Source organism: Gossypium hirsutum, chromosome A13 (assembly GCF_007990345.1).
Source record: "Gossypium hirsutum isolate 1008001.06 chromosome A13, Gossypium_hirsutum_v2.1, whole genome shotgun sequence".
Classification (NCBI taxonomy): Eukaryota; Viridiplantae; Streptophyta; class Magnoliopsida; order Malvales; family Malvaceae; genus Gossypium; species Gossypium hirsutum.
The window spans coordinates 15,832,089-15,842,615 of NC_053436.1; the positions used below are offsets into that span (position 1 = coordinate 15,832,089).

At 33.3% G+C, this 10,527-nt stretch overlaps 1 pseudogene; it reads right to left on the minus strand.

Moving 5' to 3' along the window:
• Positions 1 to 7,157, minus strand: LOC121212282 (phosphate transporter PHO1 homolog 3-like; annotated as a pseudogene).
• Between the last annotated feature and the right edge of the window lie 3,370 nt (positions 7,158 to 10,527).

Sequence of the window (10,527 nt, forward strand, 5' to 3'; positions counted from 1 at the left end):
TGAAGGTTCTAATGAGCAAACTATTTTATAAGCAATCAGAAAGAATAGTACAGGAAATTCTTAGTATCCTACTTGAAGAAAGCATTGGAAAATATAAACAGGATGAGAATGAGTACAAGGAAGCATCTTTAAGTTGAACCGTTCTTGATGTCAGGTTCCTTGCATGTCTCAGGGAGAAAACACTTGCACACAACAAGGAAATGATGTCCCTTTCTCCATTTGACTTAATCACCCATATTCTCTCATACCCTTTCTGCCAAGAGCAATTCTTCATGTTCTTCTCTTCTTCTCTCCAATTCCTGCATATAAATGTCCATGAGATTATGGTATTTGATGAGAAAATTAGTTCACAGCTGTGATACTCAACTCAAAATCACAGTTTTGAAGCCTTTGCTCAATTCTACCCCAAACTATATTTTACCTCCTACTGTTGTTTAACGTTATATATATAGAAATTATTCTTTAGTTCTAATATCTAAAATTACAAGAACAAAAGGTAATATCAGGGTCTGATGAACAGTTAGATTTGACTAAAAATACCAGTAAATCCAATAAGCCCTAATTATAAATCTAAAAATTTGAAATCTAACTTTGGAACAAATTATAACACAACACTAACAACAAAAAAACACAAAATAGACAAACAATCACGCAGCAAAACTAGAGCAAATACAAGGATTTAAAAAAGAAAAAAAAAGATGATAAATCGCAGCAAAGCTAAAAACAAGTAGCAAAGTAAAACTACGCAGGCGATAAGAAGAAAAGAACTAAAATTTTAAAATTTAAAATAGTACAGGGCCTAAAATTAACTAATTCGAAAAGTATTGGTCAAATTAAAATATAAGAACTAAATGCATAACTTTCGCAAAGTATAGGAACTAATAATAGAATTAACCTGATATCTTTCTGTTGATTTGAAGTTCCTATCTACCTTTACCAATTCTCTGAAGCACATACAAGATGGAGATTTCTAGATTTAATTTCGAGTCTTTTCATGTTCGCGTTAAACTTTTTGGCTTACTGTTCCAAAAAATAGTAGCAGAAAAGTATTCTAAATCCACTATGTTACTTGGCAAATAATGAATTTCGGATCAGTTATTATTTGATATAATCTTCGATTTGAATATGTAACGCCCCAATTTTCGCGAATTCTGTGAATGTTGGCATAGGTTTAATTATGTTAGTGAGCCTCTAGAAGGCCGAACTTAAGATAGAACCCGGTAGTTTTAGTTAATTTTTGTTCCATAATAAAAAGGGAGTGAAATTATGAAATAAGACCTATGTGAAAATGTTTGAAAATGCTATAGGCTAATTTGTGTTGGCCAAATAAATAGTAGTGCAAAACAGGAGGATTTGCATGTCAAATTCCCCACTTTTAATGTAGTGGCCGGCCAAGGTGATAGATAGTTGATAATGTATGCATTTTAGCATTTTAATAGTTAATGGATGATGGGCATGGTAAGCATTATGGGCATATTTTTATTGGAATTATGGCATGAGTATGGCACAAATATTAGTATATCATTTATGTGTCATAAAATGTTGAGTGATAAGAATAACAAAAGGAAGTAAAGGAAGGTTTTTGTTCATTCTTTGTTCTTCATAGCCGAATTTGAGAGAGAGCAAATAGGGGAGGAAACCCTTGAATATTCGGTCAATAGGAGGGGGGAAATTTGAAGGTAAGTTCTTGGTACTTTGCTTCTATCTTGATGTTCATGAGTTCTTGATTCTACCCTAACTCATGAAGCATATTTTGGTTTTTGGTTTTTGGTTGTTGTTTCATGTTCTTTTGATGAAAAATGGAAGATAGGTGAAGTTGAGCCAAACAAATGAGCATGCATGTGCCTTAGATGCTAAGGGGAAAAATCGGCTAACATGTTGTGCTTTAAAATGATGAAATGGAGATTATATTTAAGTAAAATCATAGATATGTGATGATTGATTGGTGATATACATGTTTAAATAACAAGCATGCAAGTTAGGTGTGAAAGAGTGATTTGGTAATAAATCTGCTTGGGACAGCAGCAGTAACGTAACTTTGGAAAATCACCATAAAATGTGGGAGATGAGTTAGAAGCTGCATAAATTATGTAATTAAATCTTAATAAGTCTAGTTTCAAATGGAATAAACGAGAACATATTTTGAATTCTGTACAATGAGAAATTTAATTCGTAATGAAGACTGGTCAGATTAGTCAAACAGTGAAACATGAGAAACTTTAAGAAAAATCTGGTATTGATTGGCCATACCAAAAATTCTGAAAATTTTATGGATAGAAGATATATGAGTCTATTTTCAGGGAAAATTAACGGCACTTGATTTGGAGTTTCGTAGCTCCAGTTATAAATGATTTAGTGACTGTTGCTCAGGAAGACAGCTTGCAGTGAAATTATGATTATGTGGTAAACATTGACAAAAATTTGTTAAGAGTTGCTTACTGATTTCTTATAAGCTTACTATGATCTGTAGGTGTGATTGGCCGAATATTGTAAGGGGTTAATACGTAGTTTGTATTTGAATAGTTAGATTAACGTGTTAGTAATCCAATTGTAGGCGATTTGTGTGTGGATCTCGTCAGCATATCGTCCCAAACAGGTGTGTAACTAACACCCTCTTTCTTAGTCTAGATCGACAAAAGTCGAAAAGCCGAAATGTCGAAAACCTGTATTTTGTAGATTTACGAGTGTGCGAATGCTCATGAGGTAAATCGATTAATGTTTTTGGTAAGCTGCAATATTTGGACTGCAAAGTGCATGATTTCTATGCCCTCGATACTTTGGGGCTTAATGGGCCAAAATTGGAATAATGGGCCAACAGGCCCAATTCGGTAAGAACCCTCGGTAGTGATTCTGTTAGTACGTGAAAGGTAGGAATATGCATGAAAAACCCTAAAATAGATAAATTACTGAAATACCTTTAAAAGTGGAAAATTTACAATTTTACCCCTAGGAGATAAATTACCGAAATACCCCTAGGGTTAAATTGACCTAAATGCATGTTTGACTGTTGTTATTTACTTCATGCCATGTTGTTATTATCTGATGCATGGGACTGGGATATTGACGGAGGAAGTACTGAAAGTGGCTTGTCCACGTACTGGAGGCTTTGCCTCAATTTACTGTTAATTGAGCAGCAAGGCTGCAACTGTGGAGTGTTGGGCTGGGTGGGTTGAGCTATTCCCTACATGGAGTGTATGGTTGGTACGGGTGGAGTGTAGTGGTTGGTGGGTTGAGTAGTCTCCCCAAATGGGCTTGCATATGTTTACTGATGTTGCATGTATTTTGAAATGGGCCTATGGGCCATACTGTTATCTGAATAAGGGACTAAGGCCCAGTTTATTGTAATCTGAAAAGGGCTCTGGCCCAGTACCATTGTTACCTGAATGGGTTTAGGCCCAATGGGCTTGAGCTGACTTGGGTTTTGAATGGGTTTTCCTTACACACTGAGTTTCCCCAAACTCACCCCTTCTTTAACCTTGCAGGTGAGCCTTGATGTGGGTGACTTGGAGCCGGAGGGGATTCAGAGTGGCCATGGTGAATACTTTTGGGTTTGAAAAAGAGACTGGTTTTCTTAAGTTATTTTTAATTACTATTTAATTTTTGGGTTGTAATAAGGTCATTTTAAACTTTATTTTCTTCTTTGATTTTTCTAGGATTATATTATTAAAAACAACTTTAAATTGATGGATACTAATTCAAATGGGCTAGACTTAGGGCGTGATTTCAAAACGATACTTGTTTTTTTAAAATAACACGACGTCATAAATATTCGATTTACCAAAGATAATCACTCAAAGAAATTTCAACTTGTTATAACCAAGTGTGGCAATGGATGTGGGCATGTCTAGGATTGGATCCAATCGGAGAGCTTGGTACTTAAGCAGCCTTCATGGCTCACCTCCTCTGTTATGGATACCTACCTGGTGCCCAGCTTCCATTCACTTGGTTAGTTTGACAAAAGTCAGCTTTTTAAAACACTAAAAAGGGAACACGGGTTTTTGACTTCAAAGTGGCACGTCGGATTCGGCCTTAACGTCTGGGCCGGGTTTAGGGGTGTTACAGAATAAAACTCATAAAATCGATAAAAACATTTATAATTATATTAAAAAAGAAAGTAATGTGTTCAATACTTACAATTTATATTTAAATCTATATTGTAAGTAATTAACACTCAGACATGAATAATAATTAATCATCCGTATTTAATTTGATCCAACCTCTGCGAGGCAACTCCATTTAACCAAAGTATTACAACTGCTTCTTGACATCACAATGCTAGTGGTCCAAGCTTTTACTCTGCTTGGCTTTAAGATGGGAAAGCATTGGAGTTGGAATATGGGCATCCATTTATTTTAATGGGAGTTGAACCAATGGACAGAATTCATGCATACTTTGCAGTCTCAGTTCTAATCCAAATTACTTGATTTGGAAAGACTCTACCAGTAGGGATATAAACTACTGCTGATAGCATACTCAATTAAGGCACCTATGGTTTGCCAATGCAACTAGGGACAACAAGCAAAGTTTGCATTTCAATCACTCTTTAATGCTTAAATTAATAGTTTTTGTTTAAGAAAATGAATAAAGATAGAAGATCATGAATAATTAACAGAATCAAAAGGAATCCTTAGAGACCTTTTAATGTTTATCTCCTCAATAAAGATCATGAGTATTTTTTAAAGTTATGCATTTAGTTCTTATATTTTAATTTGACCAATACTTTTCGAATTTGTTAATTTTAGGCCCTTTCAAATAAAATATCGTTATCCAATGCTATAAAGTGCACAAGTTAAATCAAGATATTAGGACAGGCAAACTAAAAGATATAAATTACATTATGCAAGTAGATTATGAAAGAGTAAGACAAACCTTTACTTGCTTTACGTATGGAACAGGAACAATGAACTCCCCAACATCCATATCAAGTGTAAAAGAGAAGCTTAAAATACCTGAAATAGAAGAAGAAAACTGTGAAAAATCAGTGCATTAACAAGTGTATTTTTTAAGTTTATTTTAAATTTCTGTAATTTTTCAATAGAAACAATCCGCAAATAAATGAGTATTTTAAAATGTTAAGTCAGCAAATTTAAAAAAATATTTAAATCTGAATTTTAAAATATTCTAAGAACTTCCATTCAAGCACTTTGTTTTTCTAAGCAATCAATAACTGTTTGATTCAACAAAATTATACACAAATAAAGACAATTAGGATTCAACAACACTCTTAGCATACGTGATATAAAAAGAATGAAGCAATCTAATAAACTAATCCAAACTAGCAAAGAGTTTAAAAAATCTACACCGAAACAATTGCATTGCTAGTTGTTTCTCTTACAATTTTTTTTCCATCTTTGCTTTCTGCTTCCAATATTTCTTATTTTTTGCAGCAGCCTAAACATCCCTATCTTCGTCATCTTCAGAGTTGAAAGGCAATGGTACTAATTTAAATGCACGGAACTTGCCAACATTGTTCAAATGTTCATTCTCCAACCTGCTCATTTTCAATAGGAAATGGCTATCACAATGTTCAAAGGCTTCAAATTCTTATACAGAATCTTTATATTGGTCTGAAAACATAAATGGTTCTAATTGAATAAACACAAGGCTGATCTAAAGGTTAACCTGAAGAAATTCCAGATGCCGCGACGAATGATCTCTAGACTGGCAACAATAGCAACAAATGTTTCTCTGTGTAAAGACACCTTAAAATTCAACACTGTTTGCATCCATGCAAATCTCAGCAATATATTCAATGCCTGCATCCACCAATCTAATTACTTACTCAATGCTGCAAAGTCTCATTATCAATTAGAACTAGCACATGTTTTTCTTCTTACCATGGCCCCAAAATATACACCTTTGTAAGGAATAAGCAATTTATCTCTCAACCAACGGTTTTTAGAGCTGCGTTGAAGAAGCCCCCAGTCGACAACAAGGTCCCAATACATACCATAGATAGTTGCTATGGTTGAACAGATCTAAGCTACAATTCTCCACCCAGTTCCTGCATTCAGGCTATAAGCAGTCCTTGTGCAAACAACAATAATTGTCAAAAAGTACTTCGGTCCATTGTATGCTTGCATTGGATCTTTCTATTCATGTAGGCGTCTGAGGCACTGATATTACACAAGGAACTTAAGTTTTTAAGTCTCCAAGGCTGATAAGAAGCTTAATAATTTCATCTAAGTTGGAAGAAATACCTGAAGTAAACGGGACCAATATGGAACTACTGCAACAACTAAGTAGAAAGTGTTGAAAGCATCGTTCATTTTGCAAGTGTTCTGTCTATGTTTATAGTCTCCCCAACCATAATAGCAAATATAGAATTGCAGGCTTCTTAAGGCTTGCACCTACAATAAAACAGTCATCACTACATTTCCTATAACCCTTTTTCCATCTAAAGATGGTAAGTTGTAATTGTAGAAGATTCATGCTTAGATCAGACCACACTCTTTTACCTAACTAGTTAACTGATCTGCCAAGAAGAAATCTTGGAATTTGACCTGCAACAAAGAGATATGCACCTATGAATATGAATATGTATATTTGTTTGGTTCTTAAATTCCATCCATTTCTTTGAGCTTTAGTCATTTTTCCTTCAGTAATTTATCTTGTAAAGAGGAGCAAAAATACCGTGGAATAGAGTTGTGAGAAAAAAAAAAGCGACTTGAATGGTATAGGATGTTGAATGGGAAGATTAATATAACAAGTGCAAGCTGCAGAGACAAAAAAAAAGAACATGCTGAGTTTCAAGAAAGGTTTAAAATAAGAAGATTGATCAAGGAATGTACATCAGTTTAGTTCAGTAAGTCTTACTGTGACCAATATTAGGGGAAGCAGTTCAGTTAGTGCTTTGTAATCTCCTGTTTTAGGGTCCATTTCCATATCAAGATTTGAGATGACACTGGCCAGTGCTAAAGCTGCAAGACCGAAACTCAGGTGCAAAACTTCTCGATAACCAAGCTCGGTCCCTTGTTTGAAGCCAAATATGGGATCAAAAGAAAATTTTTATTAAAGAAATCAAATCTAAAGAGAATGAATAAACGGAAGGTACCAAATGACTAGAGAGGATGACTTTAGAACCATGACCCATCAAATACTTTCTTTCCCTTCAAATCAGCTTCCTTTAAGTCCCCAACGCTCTTCTTTGTAGCCATGGTAGTAGCACTTCTTCAACAACAACCAAACGTATAAACAACGCTACACCTGAAAAAGGGATTAGAGAACCGATCTGCAAAATCAATAAGAAAATGGAGGTATTCAAAGTGAGAGTACTTACGAAGATGAGAGAGACGGATATATCTAGACAGTGAAAAGAAACGAAGGATCGAGAGAAAAAGAGTAACAAGAGAAAAAGAGTAGCTAAATTTTATTTGGGAGATTTAGGGCGAGCAACATAGATGAGAAGAATAGGGAGCAACGAGCGGGTAAGCAAAAGTTATTTTTTAGGAGTAGAGACCGACAGCGACGGCGACCTAGCAGAGAGGTTATTCGAGGGCGATGCACCAGGTGGTCCGGTCGGCGTCTTCGGTGGCAAATGGTTTGGGAACTTGGGGATGAAAATTTAGAGATTAAAAGAGAAGAGATGGAATGGGGGAAATTTTGTTAAGGGGAAAAAGAACATCTATCGGGAGCACTTGGAATAAATTGGGTGAAACTAAGACGAGGGAGTTTTGGTTAAAAAAAATCACATTTGTGGCGTTTATAAAAAAACGCCGTTAATTCCACTCTATTGCGGCGTTTATATGCTAGCGCCACTAACTCCGTAAAATTATTGTTAAAATCAATTAAACCTATTCAAATTAAAATAAAATTTTATTAATAAATTACTGTTGCACATTACATATATAATAACAAAATTAGTTTATATAATTTTATAAAATCATATTTATTATTTTCATATAAAAATATTATTTTGATAAAAATAAAAAAGATCTTTTTATCATTAAAAACATTATGTGATATAAAGTTAATCATGGAAATTATGCATATGTACTAAAATAATTAAATATTACTGAGTTTTATTAATACAAGCATTATTCTTTTAAGTATGGTCCGCATTAGTTGTTTAGATTTTTATATAAATGGCATACTGGTTATTACATCAAATTTTATTAGTTTTGTTACATAAAAATTCAATGAGTGTGCCATATTCTAGTATGATTATTTTACTTTACGAATTCAAAATATCTTTCGAATCGAGTTTTAAATTATATTAATTGTAATTTTATAATTTATATCAATTTGAGTGCAATAATTGTTTGTCTATATAAATTAAATATTAAAAATATTTTTAGTTGAATCATATAAATGGAAAGAAAAATTTATAATTATAGTTATTTTTTTATTAAGTTGGTGTTATGGGTTAATCAGGTATATTAATTCAGTTGTGAAATTATTAATTTACCCTCTCACATTTAAATTAAGTTATAAGAATGTATATATATATAAAATAAAAATTCGAAACACAATTAACTTTATTATTATAACCAAAATAATAATTAATTTTTATATAAACTTTTAAATTAATTTTTATATAAACTTTTAACAAATATACGAGTTAAATAATATTTTTCGCATAGGAGTGTTAAATCTTAAAAAAGAAAAAGAAATTCTCCTAACATTCTTTAACAAATTGAATACTAAACCACTTAATCTGTAAAAGCTAAAATATGAGATAAGTATTTGTACTTTTCGTAAAATTAAAATTTAGTCATTATATTTCTATTCTTAAGAATTTAATTCCTCTATGTTTCAAATTTCTGAATTTAAGTTTAATTGTTAAAATTACTTTATTATTACTATTAAATTCGTTAGGGATTTAGGATGTCGAATTTGGGAATGGGTGATAATACTTTAGGGATTTAGGATGAGGAAGAAGGGGGAAATAGAACTGGGGAAAAACGGGAAAAATGTTAAGTATATCAGGTATGGGTAAAAAATAAGACAGCTAAACGACGAAGTTTTGAACAAAATAATTTAACACTAGCAGCGTTTATAACCTAGCGCCATTAAAAATGCACCTATTGCGGCGTTTAGGGTTTTATGGGTTATAATTTAGTGTTTATGGTTTGTTAGGGTTTAGGGGTTTACTATTTTAGGGGTTATAAATTAGTGTTTATGATTTTTTGGGGGGTTTAGGATTTTAGGAGTTATATGACTTTTAGCGGCGTTTTACCAAAAGCGCCGCTAATGCTCTGGTTTTTAGCGGTGTTTTACCAAAAGTGCCGCTAATGCTCTGGTTTTTAGCGGCGTTTTACCAAAAGCGCCGCTAATGCTCGGTTTTTAGCGGCGTTTTACCAAAAACGCCTCTATTGCTTTGTGTTTTACAATTTTTGCGGCATTTTTTGATAAAACGCCGCTAAAAACGTCGCTAAAGCCCTATTTTCCTGTAGTGTATTTTATTTGAATTCTGGCATGGGACTTAGGTCTTGGGTTTGTTCGATGTGCATGACATTTTACTTTGCACTTAGGTTTTGGGTTTGTTCGATGTGCATGACATTTTACTTTGCCTTAGGTTATTGAAATATGTTTTATTAACTAATCATGCATAAAAATTTGGTTTCCATTGAGCTCAAGTTAAATATCATTTTTTTCGCTGCATTGTTATGTAAATGAGATTTGAAAAACTTATTAAAATTGGAAATCGACTTTTACTAAGTAAACTTGAAATTCTATCTTTTTGGGAAAATTATACATTTAAGTAAAACGAAGATAACATGTTATATTTCTCCTCAATAATAAACAAATGTTTTAAACAACTGTTTTATAATATCTGATTGTACTAGGCCATTACGGTGGCCAATGTAATCTTCCAAATTTGGTCTTAATGCCTAGGCTAATGAGTCTGTCTGCATGCATTGAAAAAGAGTATTTTGTGAAAAACCATTCCACAAATTTTTTCTTTTTAAAAATTGATTTATTTTCTATAAGAAATTAATCTGAGACTCTGATGCTGGTCCTACTTTAATTACTATTACTTTTGAAACTTTAGATAAATTGTGATCATTAGACTTGAAATACTTAGGAAATAACTAATGATTGAACTTTTTTTTTGGAAACTGTAAATATACTTTAGATTTTAAAATTTCTGTGAGAGCATTATGAACATTTAAGGTAGACGTGGTAGGGGTAGGCCACGTAAAGCTGCTTTCATGGAGTCACCCACTGTTTAGGGAGAAAACTCAATCCCTGAGGAGGAATTCATAAAGAATTCTACTGCCAATAGTGGTAGAGGCTATAAGAATGGAGATAATGCAATGTCGCAAATGATGTTGAGGGTTTTATAAAGGGTTGTTAGAGCCCAAGCTATATCAGGGAGCCGTGGATCTGTTGCGGAGAGACTCCGATTTAATGGAGTAGAAATATTTAATGGTGTTGGTGGAACGACCCCTACCATGGTTAAGTATTGGATAGATTCGACGGAGAGGATTCTGGATGATCTAGATCGTACTTCTGAACAAAAGCTGAAAGGTACTGTGCCCTTGTTAATATATGAGGCCTATCGTTGGTGGTAGCCTATTGTGA